Raw genomic sequence first — 14,378 nt, 5'->3', positions numbered from 1 at the left:
TTAGATCGTTATAACATAAAATATGCCTTCAGTGATTTCCTGAAGATAAATACCAAAAAATAACAAAACTGGAATCGCTACAGCAGTCGCGATCATCTGATCTCATATGAAGCTAGAGATCGCGATGACATATGATGACGTGTGCAGGTGCTGTAGTGCTGTCCCAATTGTTAGGGGTACATTTTGAAGCCCTTCCCCTTTACCCTCGGTTGTGAGGGCCACGGGGAAGGGGTAGGGGTACAAAAATAGAATTGGGATTGGGCCTAAATGTCACTTTTTACCATGGAGGGACGACTGCGCAGGCTGATTGTATCCCTCGTCATAGTATACTATATAGTTTATTTACATCACTTTAGACAAACTATACATTTTGAGAATGAAGTGCAGCTGTGGCTGAAAAACAATGTTTTAATGCATTGCAAATGGCGAAGGCGTGTTGCAAGTCACTTTAGGAGGAGGCTTGAATTAATTTAGCTAAACTGCGACATGGTCATCTTCTGGAAATATTACCAATGATCCATTAAGTACATTAAGTGTTTTTTTTCTCTCTCTCTCTTTGTTTAAAACTGTTGGTAAAGCGCTGTCAACAAATATTTTTCCTCCACACCTTATAAGATGGGTCAGCGCATCGGACTACGGCAGCTGGATTAGTCCAAAAAAGTGTAGTACTTTTTGCGGTTGGGTCTGTTTTAGTTCGGATCATATTCTCACCACAAACTAACTTCTCTATGGTTCATTTGAAAGTGTACCGAGACCACCTCTTCAAGGAGATCTCTGTGTGCTTTTTTGGGGTGCTTTTACACCTGTGGTTTATTTCATTTGGTCCAGACCAAGGGAAACAAATGATACATTGTAGCATTTTTCTGCCGTTTTGGGTCCAGCAGACACAAAATGTCACTGCACTGGCTGATTGTATCCCTGTATACTATATAGTTTGTATATATACATCACTTTAGACAAACTATACATTATACAGCGGCTGGAAAACAATGTTTTAATGCATTGTAATCGGCGATGGTGTTGGGAGGAGGTGTGAATTAATTTAGCTAAACTGCGACATGGTCATCTTCTGGAAATATTACAAACGATCCATCAGGTAATGCCCCCCCCCCCCCCCCCCCCCCCCCTCTCTGTTTACAACTGTTAATAAAGCGCTGTCAACAAGTATTTTTCCTCCAAACCCCATAAGATGGGACAGCGCATTCACACCTGCCCAAACGAACCGCACCAAGAGGGAAAAGGAACTCTAGTGCGATTCAACCAAACTAAATAAGACAGGCTGTAGGCTATTGATATAGGCTACAGCAAGCATTAACAGGTTACATGAATGCCGCATAGTCCGGCACTCGGTAAGCACTGTCACACCAAGAAGGTCACTGGATTGATTCCCAGTTGGGCTACCTTTCTGTGAAAATTTGTGGAGTGTGGGAGCTCCGGTTTCTTCAAAAGTAAAAAAACATGCAGTGTGGGTCAGAGCGTATTCTCAATCACTAGTAAAACATATGCCTAAGTAATTGCCATTTTTTATTAGATACAGAAAGAGTTCATTCAATGTTGTCAGATGAAAGTCTCATACAGGGTCATGAAAACTTGGCTGGAATTTGGAAATATTAGAAAAATTAAATAATAAAAATTAATGCTAATAGTAATAATAGGGGGGTCGGTGATGTCTGCAAATGATCCCCTCTGCGGTGGGTGGTATAGCAGAGGATATTTCAATCAGTAGAATCAACTGATATTTTAATTTTATATCAGTGCTTCACCGCCATGCTGTTATTTTAATCAACATAAACTAAAAATGTTAACTGATTAATATTAGCAAATTAAGTTTATTTGACAAAAGAAAATATGTGATAACTCACTGTAACCTAATTTGTAAAGCATGTCAGTGACCTCTTGTGGCGAGCAAGTTAAAATGCAGTTTTAAAATATTTATATTTTTAATAGGGTATATGCCGAAGTATGCTAATAGGACTTTTAATTTGCCAGTAACCTGGGTTAAGCATTTCCGTTGAACTGTATGTCATTGCAAAATCGGAGCGTTTAAGGTCTGTTTTCTTTAAAAATCAGCGATCTCCACTGGGTTTCACTTAGTGAAATCTGATATAAAGTGGGTCTCAGATTGTACAAGAAGCATTGCATTGAATTACATTTCCCCCGCCATGTCTTTATAATATGAGCATTTATTTTACCTCTATTGAATGGAGCTTCTGCGCTAGCCTGCTGATTCTGACGGGCGTGTGCAAGTAAACGGCTTTTTGTCTTGTTTTACGCTTGAGCAACTGTATTTTAATTACATTACAACATCGATGCTGTAAAAGGAACCGTATAAAATGGAAAAAAACTCACAATAACAGGTTTACCGGAGGTTTATAAGTATGGGAACAACACTAGCTCGGCATATACCCTATTAACGTCCTACAAGATATTTAGGCACTATTCAGAGCGTTTACAACATCGATTGAACAGAGTTATTATGTTTAGTGATGCTAATTAAGTAAAAACAGATAAATTAATTCCTTTATTAGTTAACAAAAACAAACAAAAATTGCCAACTACACATTTCATTACATCAGATGTCCTAAATACTTTAAGACTTAAAGATGTTTTATCTTTTTAAATGTAACTAATGGAGACAAGAGAGAGGCAAGAGGTAAGAGAAACACATGTAGTGATATAGGCTACAGTAAACATTGCATAGGTTACATGAATGGCACATAGTTCGGCACTCGGTAAGCACTGTCACATCAAGAAGCAGGAATAGGCAAAAATGCATTGAAATGTAATTTAAAATAAAATCCCAAATACCTCAATTTTAAGTGAATCAAAATAAACTACAAAATACAGCAGCCAGAAATGTATCAAAATAAAATACTCTATTTCTGTATTTTGAAAATACTACTAAATACTTTTACAAGGTAGCATGACATTTCTTTGCAAACCTTCTATCGACAGGCCAATTGGATAAATCCCTTCACCATTAAACTGGCTTAGTGAAGTAAACAATGTTCGACAGCAATAGCGTTTCTCTGAGAACGTTTGAGTCAGCTTCTCTGTCAACTCATTCACTTCTACTAAACATAAAAAATGTAACTTGTGTTTCTCTTTGATTTTAGTATAGATTTTGTACACATTTCATACAGAAAGTATTGTCTTGAAGATGATCTCTTTAATCACTGTAAAAATCATTCAATGCAGATGAGTTGGAGTATTATACTATATCACTTGATTGTGAAAATTGCCACCATCTCTTAAAAGTCTTATATTTCAACATTTTTACAATTGAAATCTTCAATACTCAATGTAAAATCAAGATTTCTGAAAACTACTAAATTCTCCTGTTTTAATCATTTCAATTGTTTTTTGCAATTGGATTCTTCAATACACAATATAAAACATACTGTACTGTACATGAAATATACAAAAAGACATTTGCAATACTATCATAGATGTATTTGCAATTTTTTTTTAAGTATACAACTATAAATAACCAAATACTGTACATGCAATATACAAAGAAACTATTAGATTTATAAATATTATCTTGGATGTAACAGCAATGTAATTAAAATGTAGTGACACAGTAATTGCACACAAGATAATAGTTTGTAATTACTTATTACATCGCAGATGTAATTACAATGTTATAACAATGTAATTACAATGCCATTACATCCAAAATAAAAGTTTGAAACTGCATAGGTACTGTGTATATTATAATACACAAATACTGTACTTCAAATACACAAAGAAACAGGTTTACGATCATAATCTTGGATGTAATTACAATGTAATGATAAAGTAGTTACATTGTAACGACACCATAATTGCACACAAGATAAAGATTTGTAATTAGATGCGTACTGTGTATATTTATGTTTACAACTAAAAATACAAAAATAATGTACATAAAATATACAAAGAAATATTTACATTTATAAAGATTATCTTGGATGTAACTGCAATGTAATTACAATGTAATGACATAGTAATTACAATGTAACGACAACATAATTACGTAAAAGATAAAAGTTTGTAATTACGTATTACAACTCATATGTAATTACAATGTTATAACAATGTAATTACACTGTCAGCCAAACTAAAAGTTTGTAATTACATATGCACTGTGTATAGTAATGTATATAACTATAATTTACAAATAGAGGACAACATATATACAAAAACACGTTTACATTTATATACATTATCTTGCATGTAACTACAGTTTAATTACAATGTTACTACAGAGTAATAACAATGTAATGATATAGTAATTACAATGCAGTGATAAAAGTTTGTAATTACACATTATATCTCAGATGTAATTATAATGTTATAACAATGTAGTTACAATGACATTACATCCAAAATAAAAAATTTAAATTACATATGTACTGTGTAAATTTACATATAAATACACAAATACTGTACTTAAAATGTTTATAATTATTTTCATGGATTTAATTGCAATGTAATAGCAATTTGATGACATTGTATTTACAATTTAGTGAAAGAGCAATTTCACACAAGACAAAAGTTTGTAATTACATGTGCACTGTGTATATTTATGTGTACAAATATAAATAAAGAAAAACTGTACACACAATATGCAAAGAAACATTTACGTTTATACTTCAATGTAATTACAATGTAACAACATAGTACTTACATCCCAGATAAAAGTTTGCATTTACTTATTACATGTGTGCTGTGTTTATTTATGTATACAACTATAACCAAATACTGTACATGCAATATACAAAGTAACATTTACATTTACAAATATTGTCTTGGATGAAACTACAATGTAATTACAATGTAACGACAGTAATTGCACACAAGATAAAAGTTTATTGCATATAACATCTCAGATGTAATTGCAATGTTATAACAATGTAATAACAATGTCATTACATCCCAAATAACAGTTTGTAATTACATATGTACGGTGTATATTTACATATGTGCATAAATATTATCTTAGATGTAATACAATGTAATAGCAATGTAAATACAATGTAACGACAGTAATTGCACACAAGATAAAAGTTTATTGCATATAACATCTCAGATGTAATTGCAATGTTATAACAATGTAATAACAATGTCATTACATCCCAAATAACAGTTTGTAATTACATATGTACGGTGTATATTTACATATGTGCATAAATATTATCTTAGATGTAATACAATGTAAAAGCAATGTAAATACAATGTAACGACACAGTAATTGCACACAAGATAAAAGTTTGTAATTACTTGTTTACTGTATATATTTAAGTATACAACTATAAATGAACAAATACTGTACATGCAATATACACAGAAAGATTTACATTTATAAATATTATTTTGGACGTAACTACAATGTAATTACAATATAATGACATAGTAATTACATCCACGATAAAAGTTTGTAATTACATATTACATGTGTACCGTGCATATTTATGTAGACAACTATAAATAACCAAAATACATAAGTACATAGTAATTATAATGTATTCACAGTGTAATTACGTACAAAAATAAAAGTTTGTAATTACATATGTACTGCGTATAGCTACGTATAAATACACAAATACTGTACATGAAATATACAAAGAAACATTTGTTTAAAAATATCTTTGATGTAATTACAATGTAATAGCAATGTAATTACAATGTAACAACATAGTAGTTTGTAATTACATGTGTACTCTGTATTTTGTATGTGTGCTGTGTATATTTGCGTATACAACTATAAATAAACAAATACTGTACATGCAATATACAAAGAAATAGTTACATTTGTAAATACTATCTTGGATGTAATTACCTATAACGTCTAAGAAGTAATTACAATGTTATAACTGTTAAATTATTGTTACATAGTAATTATAATGTAATGACAATGTAATTATTTTCAAAATAAACGATTGTAGTTACATATGTACTGTGTATATTTATGCATATTAGTGGCGTAGCGGATCACAAATCTCACGATTCGGATCACACTATGGTTTTTGAGTCATGGATTGGACCTTTTTTTATATCAGCAAAAAATGGAGGAGAGAAATGTCATTTGCTTTCCATTTATACATAAATATTACTGCAAAAACCATTGGTTTTAACAAACATAACTTAGAACCTGTAATTTGAATAAAAATAAAAATCAAGAAAGAACTAGCTGAAAAAAGAGAAAATATTCAATATGAAAAACGATCTTTGCTACTGTTAATGCTAAATATAAAAATCTAACATCTTGTACAACATATCATATTTATTTTCAATTAATGATTCATCAATTCACACACGAAACTGCATGTTTTATTATACTGTAGGTGTATCATTTCTGAAAACCTATTCAGTGACATAATTTTCATGGTTGTTTGTAACCTCCTGTTGGTTACACAATGTAAATGATTTCACCAGCGTCAAACATTCACCAGCGTCAAGTCCATTAAACGGTGATTTTAATCTTTACCATAAACACCAGTGTTTATATCTGAACTATAAACTGTTCTCCCAGTACTTCTGTGTTATTATATTGTTTGTAACTCACTGAAAATGAGTAAAAACTGAATCTCTCTCGATCAAACGCAGATTTGAATGCAGCGTTTAAAAGGATTAATAAACATATGCAAACTATTATTATCATTTATCGTTTATGTTACTCGGGTTTGAATTGAGATCACCATCTTTTGATGTTTAATCATGCAGCTTTACACTGAATACATTAATGCAGGCTAAACAAACAGTGACTATAAACACTTTTAATTGATAGCCTAAGAAAGCATTTAGGTTAGGTAGGTCCTACGACTTTTTCCATCATCATTATATTTTACGGTTTTGAAAGACGCTGGAGGCTGCAATTGCGATCTCTGCAATTGTTATAAATGTTGGATTAACATACAAATTCAAAAAAGTTATTATTCCTCAGGTCATGTGCGTTCCCAACTGTGGGGTGTGATCTGTACGAATCACTCATCAACTGTGATCTGTTACACCTCTATTGTATATATACAGAAATACTGTACATGAAGTGTACAAAGAAACAGTTACGTTTATAAATCTTATCAAATTATCAAAACAAATTATCTTGGATGTAATTACAATATAATAGCAATGTAATTACATTGTAATGACATAGTAAATAAGTTTGTAACTAAATGTGTACTCTGTATTTTTACGTATACAATGATAAATAGCCAAATACTGTACATGCAAAAACATTTACATTTATAAATATTATCTTTGATGAATCTACAATGTAATGACACAGTAATTGTACACAAGCTAAAAGTTTGTTATTACATATTACATTGCAGATGTAATTACAATGTTATAACAATGTAATTACAATTTCATTACTTCCAAAATAAAAGTTTGTAATTACATATGTACTGTGTATATTTATGTATGTGCATAAATGTTAACTTGAATGTAATTACAATGTAATAGCAATGTAATTACAATATAATCACAGTAATTGCAATGTAATGACACAGTAATTGCACACAAGATAAGTTTGTAATTACATGTGTACTGTATATATTTTCGTATACAACTATAAATGAACAAATACTGTTTATGCATTATACAAAGAAATATTTACATTTATAAATACTATATTGGAAGTAATTACAATGTAATGACATAGTAATTACAATGTAATGACATTTACATCCAAGATAAAAATTTGTAATTAGATGTTACGTCTAAGAAGTAATTACAATGTTATAACAATGTAATTACAATGTCATTACATAAAAAGATAATTACAAATACTGTACTTAAAATATGAAAAGGAACAAGTTTATATTTATTATCTTGGATGTAATTACAATGTAATAGCAATGGAATTACAATTTAATGACATAATAATTACAATATAACGACAGTAATTGCACACAAGATAAAAGTTTGTAATTACATATTACATCTGAGATGTAATTACAATGTTATAAAAATGTCAAATTGTTGTTACGTAGTATTTATAATGTAATGGCAACGTAATTATATCCAAAATAAACGATAGTAATTACATATGTACTATGTATATATATATATATATATATATATATATATATATATATATATATATATATATATATATATATATATATATATATATACAAATACTGTACATAAAGTATACAAAGAAACATTTACGTTTATAAATATTATCTTGAATGAAATTACGATGTAATAGCAACGTAATTACATTGTAATGACATAGTAATTAAGTTTGTAATTACATGTGTACTCTGTATTTTTACGTATACAATGATAAATAGCCAAAAACTGTACATGCAATATTCAAAGAACCATTTACAAATATATCTATTATCTTGGATGAAACTACAATATAATTACAATGCAACTACACAGTAATTGCACACAACCTAAAAGTTTATTTCATATTACATCTCAGATGTAATTACAATGTTTTACCAATGTAATTATAATATCATTACATCCAAAAAAAGATTGTAATTACATATGTACTGTGTATATTTACATATGTGCATAAATATTATCTTGGATGCATTTATACAGCAATTGCACACAAGATAAAAGTTTGTATTTACATGTGTACGGTTTATATTTACGTATACAACTATAAATAGACAAATACTGTACATGAAATATACAAAGAAATATTTACATTTATAAATATCTTGGACGTAACTACAATGTAATTACAATGTAATGACATAGTAATTACATCCAAGATAAAAGTTTGTAATTGAAGCATTGTAGGTATCGCCACTGTAGGACTTTTTTATGTTGTTTGTCTTATTTTCCTGTCTTATTTTGACTTGCTCCTGAATCTACCCTTACTATCTGTCTGTTACTTTCTTTATATGTGATGTATAATTTCCACCCATAATCCAAAAATTGATCAACTTCTTCAGTATTCTTCTGTTTTCTAGTCTTATCTCAAGCCTTGGCAAGTAACTGAGCACCAATGTAGACTTCTTACCAAGTATTATAAAAATACAAAAATACAAGACACTAAAGTATTTTGATAAAAAATATTAACACATTTTCATAAACCCCATCAAATACAAATGACAAAATACTATTTTGTATTTAAAATACATATTTGAAATACATGTATCATAAATACTGCTCATTCCTGTCAAGAAGGTTGCTGGTATGAGTCCCAGTTGGGCCAGGACACCTTTCTGTGCAGAATATTTGGCGTGTGTGTGCTCTGGTTTCTCCAAAAGTCCAAAGACTTGCAGTGTGTGTGAGTGAGAGTGTATTCTCATTCACCAGTAAAACATATGCCAAAGTAATTGGCGTTTCAATCATTGTGGCAAACCCCTGATAACTCAGGGACTAAAACCAAAGAAAAGTGTGTAAGAATAGCGCATCCCTCACTGACACACGCTGTGCTCTGCTAGTATACTATAAATGCGATTGCACTGTAGGTTTTCCGGGGCTTCCACCAAAAATCATACATGCTCACTTGTCGGGATTAGGGAATACTTAATTTGGCTCATGGCTGTCGCTAGCCCCTCCTGTATTTCTATCAGCCCTCCTAAAACTTTTTTGATTAGTTCCCAAACTGTAGACCAAATTATCCTCTCTGTCCCCTTTAAATTTGAAATAGACAGTGGCAGAAATCGGACACTCGCTGACTTACGTTTTTCATTTGATCAGCAAACCACAGCTGTGCAGAGCGATAGAACAAGGTGTGTGTTTATCAATAAATTGTTTTAAAATTTGTTTATTTGCAGTTTTTTGCTGTACACTTGTATCACTTGTACCCCAGTGTCAGATGGGAGCAATCGGGAATACTGCTAGTTAAGCATACAACCCTACCATGTGTCAAATATTTTTAGGTGTATTAAAATTAAATTTGTACTTTATATATATATTTATTATATATATATATATATATATATATATATATATATATATATATATATATATATATATATATATATATATATATATATATATATATATATATATATATGAATAGTTTATTTATTTATTTATTTTCCTCATATGGAGCTGAGCCCAATAAAATGAAAATCCTAAAATCTCCTCTGATTTGATTACACTTTTTATTAGATACAGTTAGAATTCGTTCCTTGTCAGATGATAGTCTAGTGATGAAAACGTGGCTGGAGTTTGGAAATATTAGGAAAATTGAATAGTGATAATTAATACTAATAGTAATAATAGGGGGTAGGTGATGTCTGCAATTGATCCCCTCTGCGGTGGGTGGTGGGTGGTAGCAGAGGCGACCAACAGGCTCAAGTCTTTATAATTTAATTAGTAGAGTCAACTAATATTTTAATTTTATATCAGTGCTTCACCACCATGATGTTGCTTTAATCTACATAAACTAAAATATTATCTGGTCAATGATAGTAAATGAATTTCATTTGTCAGAAGAAAACATGTCAGTGACCTCTTGTGGCGAGAAATCTGAAGTGCAGTTTTCATATATTCGTATTTTAATAAACGTCCTACGAGGAGAGTTTTGCCCACTGTATTCAGAGTCTTTACAATTGATCAGATTATTTATGTTTAGTGAAGCGAACTAAGTGTAAACAAGTGTATAAATGAATTCCTTTATTAGTTAACAAAATCATCACATGCTGGCACACGTCATTCATTCATTTTCCTTAATCCTTTATTTATCAGGGGTCGCCACAGCGGAATGAACCGCCAACTGTTCTGGCATATGTTTTAAGCAGTGCATGCCCTTCCAGCCCAGTACTGGGAAGCCCCTATACACACTTGCATTCACACACGCCAATTTCATGTACCCAATTCACGTATAGCGCATGTCTTTGGACTGTGGGGGAAACTGGAGCACCCGGAGGAAACCCACATGAACTCAAGGAGAACATGGAAACTCCACAGAGAAATGCCAGCTGGAACAGCAGGGACGTGAACCAGCGACCTTCTTGTGAGGCAATAGTGCTAACCACTGAGCCAGAGAAACACTTTCCATCCTAAAATTGTTACTCTGGCATGTGTTTTTTTTTTTTTTTTTTTTTTTTTTTTTTTGTTTGTTTGTTTATGCGGCGGATGCAGACACTTCAAATCCACTAGATGTCACTGTTCAACCGATTCAATATTTTCTAGCTTGTGCATTCATTAAAAACGGCCCATTTCCTCATTAAAACTGCCTTCATTTAATTCATTTATATTACTAAATACAGTCCTCAGCTTCCCACATATACCTTAACCTGACAGATGTGAGATGATTGATCATTTTAATGAATAAACAATATAATATAAACTGTCAAATATCAAAAATCAAACCAAAAAATCTCCAGATCCTACAGCTTGTTTGAGGTAAATACAACCATAACAATTGTCCCTTATAATACAAATTGTATGCAAGTCTTGTCTACACTGTGAATCCACTTTTGCTCCACTTATGCAAGGTTACTAGGCAACAGAGGCAGTGTTTCTGGAGCAACTGAGAAAGCACGAGGTTTCCGAGAAATGGCCTGATAGCTATAGGCCTAAGTGATGGAACTAAACAGAGGGAAACCAAAAATCTGACAAATTATTTTTCATTGATGCTGGATTGGTTTTGGCCATTTTATTTCTTAGCTCAAAAAACGAATAATTTTTACAGGATTTTTTTTTTAGCAATTTTGGTATATTTTATATAATAATCACAGAACACAAAATAATTACGATTAGCACCTACCAATCATTTGTCTCGAAGTATACTATCACTGAAACAAAAAATCAAAGATGACTCCTTGGATTTACACTTGTTTTTTAATTTAAGTGGTTGTAAACAATTTATTTGGGCTAAATTTAAACAAACTAAGTTGAATATTATTAAATTACAACCCATATAAATTGTTTGCAACAATTTTGCAGAAATCATTTTTATCAGTGTAGCTCCTGAAAGGGTAAAAAGGTGAACATGCTGATAAACTAGAAGCTGCATTGTGCATTTTCTATAGAATACTGCAGGAGTTCCCAAACTTTTCAGCAAGCGACCCCCATAATAACAATGCCAGTGACTCGAGACGCCCAAATTCCTCTGAGGTCATTATAAATATACAGATGTTGCGCATACAGTAGGCCTATATAAACATGAGCATATTGACAACACAAAAAAGTGGTCTAACAACCATATAATTTTATAATCATTTATTAATTTGTTTAATTTAATATTAACCTCAGGTAAAGAGATTGGTGGGCACAGTGTTTTCAGCACAAGTCTATTTTTGGTTTAATTTTGGAGACCACCACTCAGAGATAATTTTCAATGTTCAGTTGTTGCATGTATATATTTTTTATGTATTTTATTGCCATAAAGGTGTCAGAAGTTAACCTGGTGCTTTAAAATGAATCTGCTGCCGCTGATGCTATTGCTGTGTTGTTAATCTAACGAAAACACACGGATCCAATGAAAAAAATAATTGAAAGCTTTTCATTTGAATGTTGTTTTTTATGTAACTATTAAGTACTATTTTTATCTTCTGTGGGTTATGAATAAAATATGGTAATTCTAATAGTTTAATCAAATTTATGTGATTTTGGATATGACCAAGAGACCCGTCATTGTCCTGCGACCCCCACTTTGGGAAGCACCAGAATACTAAGAACGTTCACTGGATAATAACAGATGTCAAATGTTTATTTGAACTATTATGGGGACTATATGAAATCATACTTTACTTTTAAACAATTTTATTGCACATCAGCCAGAATCAACAATTCCAAAGCACTGTACAATAAGCAAAGAATAATAGATGGCGCCCATTGAATTATCAGAAAATAATGAATAGGACTAGGTTTTTCAGCTGAAACCACTGCTGTGTAGTATTAGTTCTTATCTTAAACCCTTTGTTTAGTTTTGTAGTGATTTCTGTCTGCTGTAGGCCTTGTGTAATTTGAAATAACTGAAATAAAGACCTGCCTGAAACTACTTCATGTGTTTATCTGAAAATAACTGCCCAATTTAAAATGTTCATCAACACAATCAACCATTTAACAGCTTCATAAACAGTGTTGGGGGTAAATTAACGCGAGTTGCGTAATGATATTACTTTTCTAAGTAACGAGTAAGGTATCACATTACTTTTAAAAAATAAGCAGTAATATTTGAGTTACTTTATTAAAAATGTAACTTGAGTTACTTTTTAGTTTAATTAATTAGCTTTTAAAAAATACATTTCTGAATGCAAATTAAAGTAGTCACAATTAATCACACAGTCAATGAGAGCATGTGTTCATTATTTGGAACACATTGAAGAATCGGAAAAGGGGATTGTCTTAATTATAAAAAGATAAATTAACATTTTTTGCTTGAGACAAATAGTACAAAAGTAGCAAACACATTGCTTTAAACTATCAAAAATCTGTATACATGTCACGTATAGCTCTGGGGTAAGGAAGTTCTCTGATAACATTAACCTAAAATGTTTTTTAAAGGTAAATGTAGGTGTAGGTTATAGACTGTGCTAAAGCTCACTGCAGAGCTCATCTATTAAAAAAGAAAAAAAAAAGTTCTGAAAATGATCAAGCCTCAGCCAGGCAATAATAACGCAAAAGTAACTATAAAGAGCAACTAAGTAACGCAACTAGTTACTTTTTAGTGGAGTAACTCATAATTGTAATGTATTATTTTCAAAAGTAGCTTACCCCAACACAACATAAATATGTACACTGGAATGTGTGAGTTGAACAATTGTCCGTTTTGTATCTTCACTTGATTTAAACACATGCTTAAGAATGACTGATATAACTCCCGGAGGAATCACATTAAGGCAGCTGGCAATGTCAGAGGACACCAAAAGAGCAAGAGCAAAATCACGTGATTGGCTGGAAAGCATGGTGAGCGAAGTTAGTGGCTCTGCTGATACACTTTCAAACAATCATTTCAATGTTCTGATATAAAGCGCTTCTGTTTAATCTTCCAGCAGGCTTTGCTTTAGTAACCAGTGCTGGGGAATGTTACTTTTGAAAGTGCATTACGATATTAATTGACACCCCCCAAAAAGTAACTAATTGCGTTACTTAGTTACTTTTTATGGAAAGTAATGCGTTACTTTTGCATTAATTTGCATTACTTCTCCTTACATGGCTGGGGTTTGATCTCTTTTAGAACTTGCAGGGTTTTTTTTAACCTTTTTATAAAGAAGCTCTGCATTTAATGACCACCTATAACCTACACCTTAATTTTCCTTTTAAAAAAATGTAGAATAAACCTATATTTTCAGAACTTACTGAGCCCAGAGCTATACATGCTATATATACAGATTAATGAAAGCATGCAAAGTAATGTGTTTGCTTCTTTTGTATGTTTTATGTTATTAGTTAAGTAAATTCACTGTCCATTGAGATAAAGATTACAATAAAGCCTAAAAGTACTAACATTAAATAATTTA

This window comes from Danio aesculapii, chromosome 20, assembly GCF_903798145.1.
Source record: "Danio aesculapii chromosome 20, fDanAes4.1, whole genome shotgun sequence".
In the NCBI taxonomy this organism is placed as follows: domain Eukaryota; kingdom Metazoa; phylum Chordata; class Actinopteri; order Cypriniformes; family Danionidae; genus Danio; species Danio aesculapii.
The sequence above is the reverse complement of the archived record's forward strand: the minus strand, read 5'-3'. Positions refer to the sequence as shown.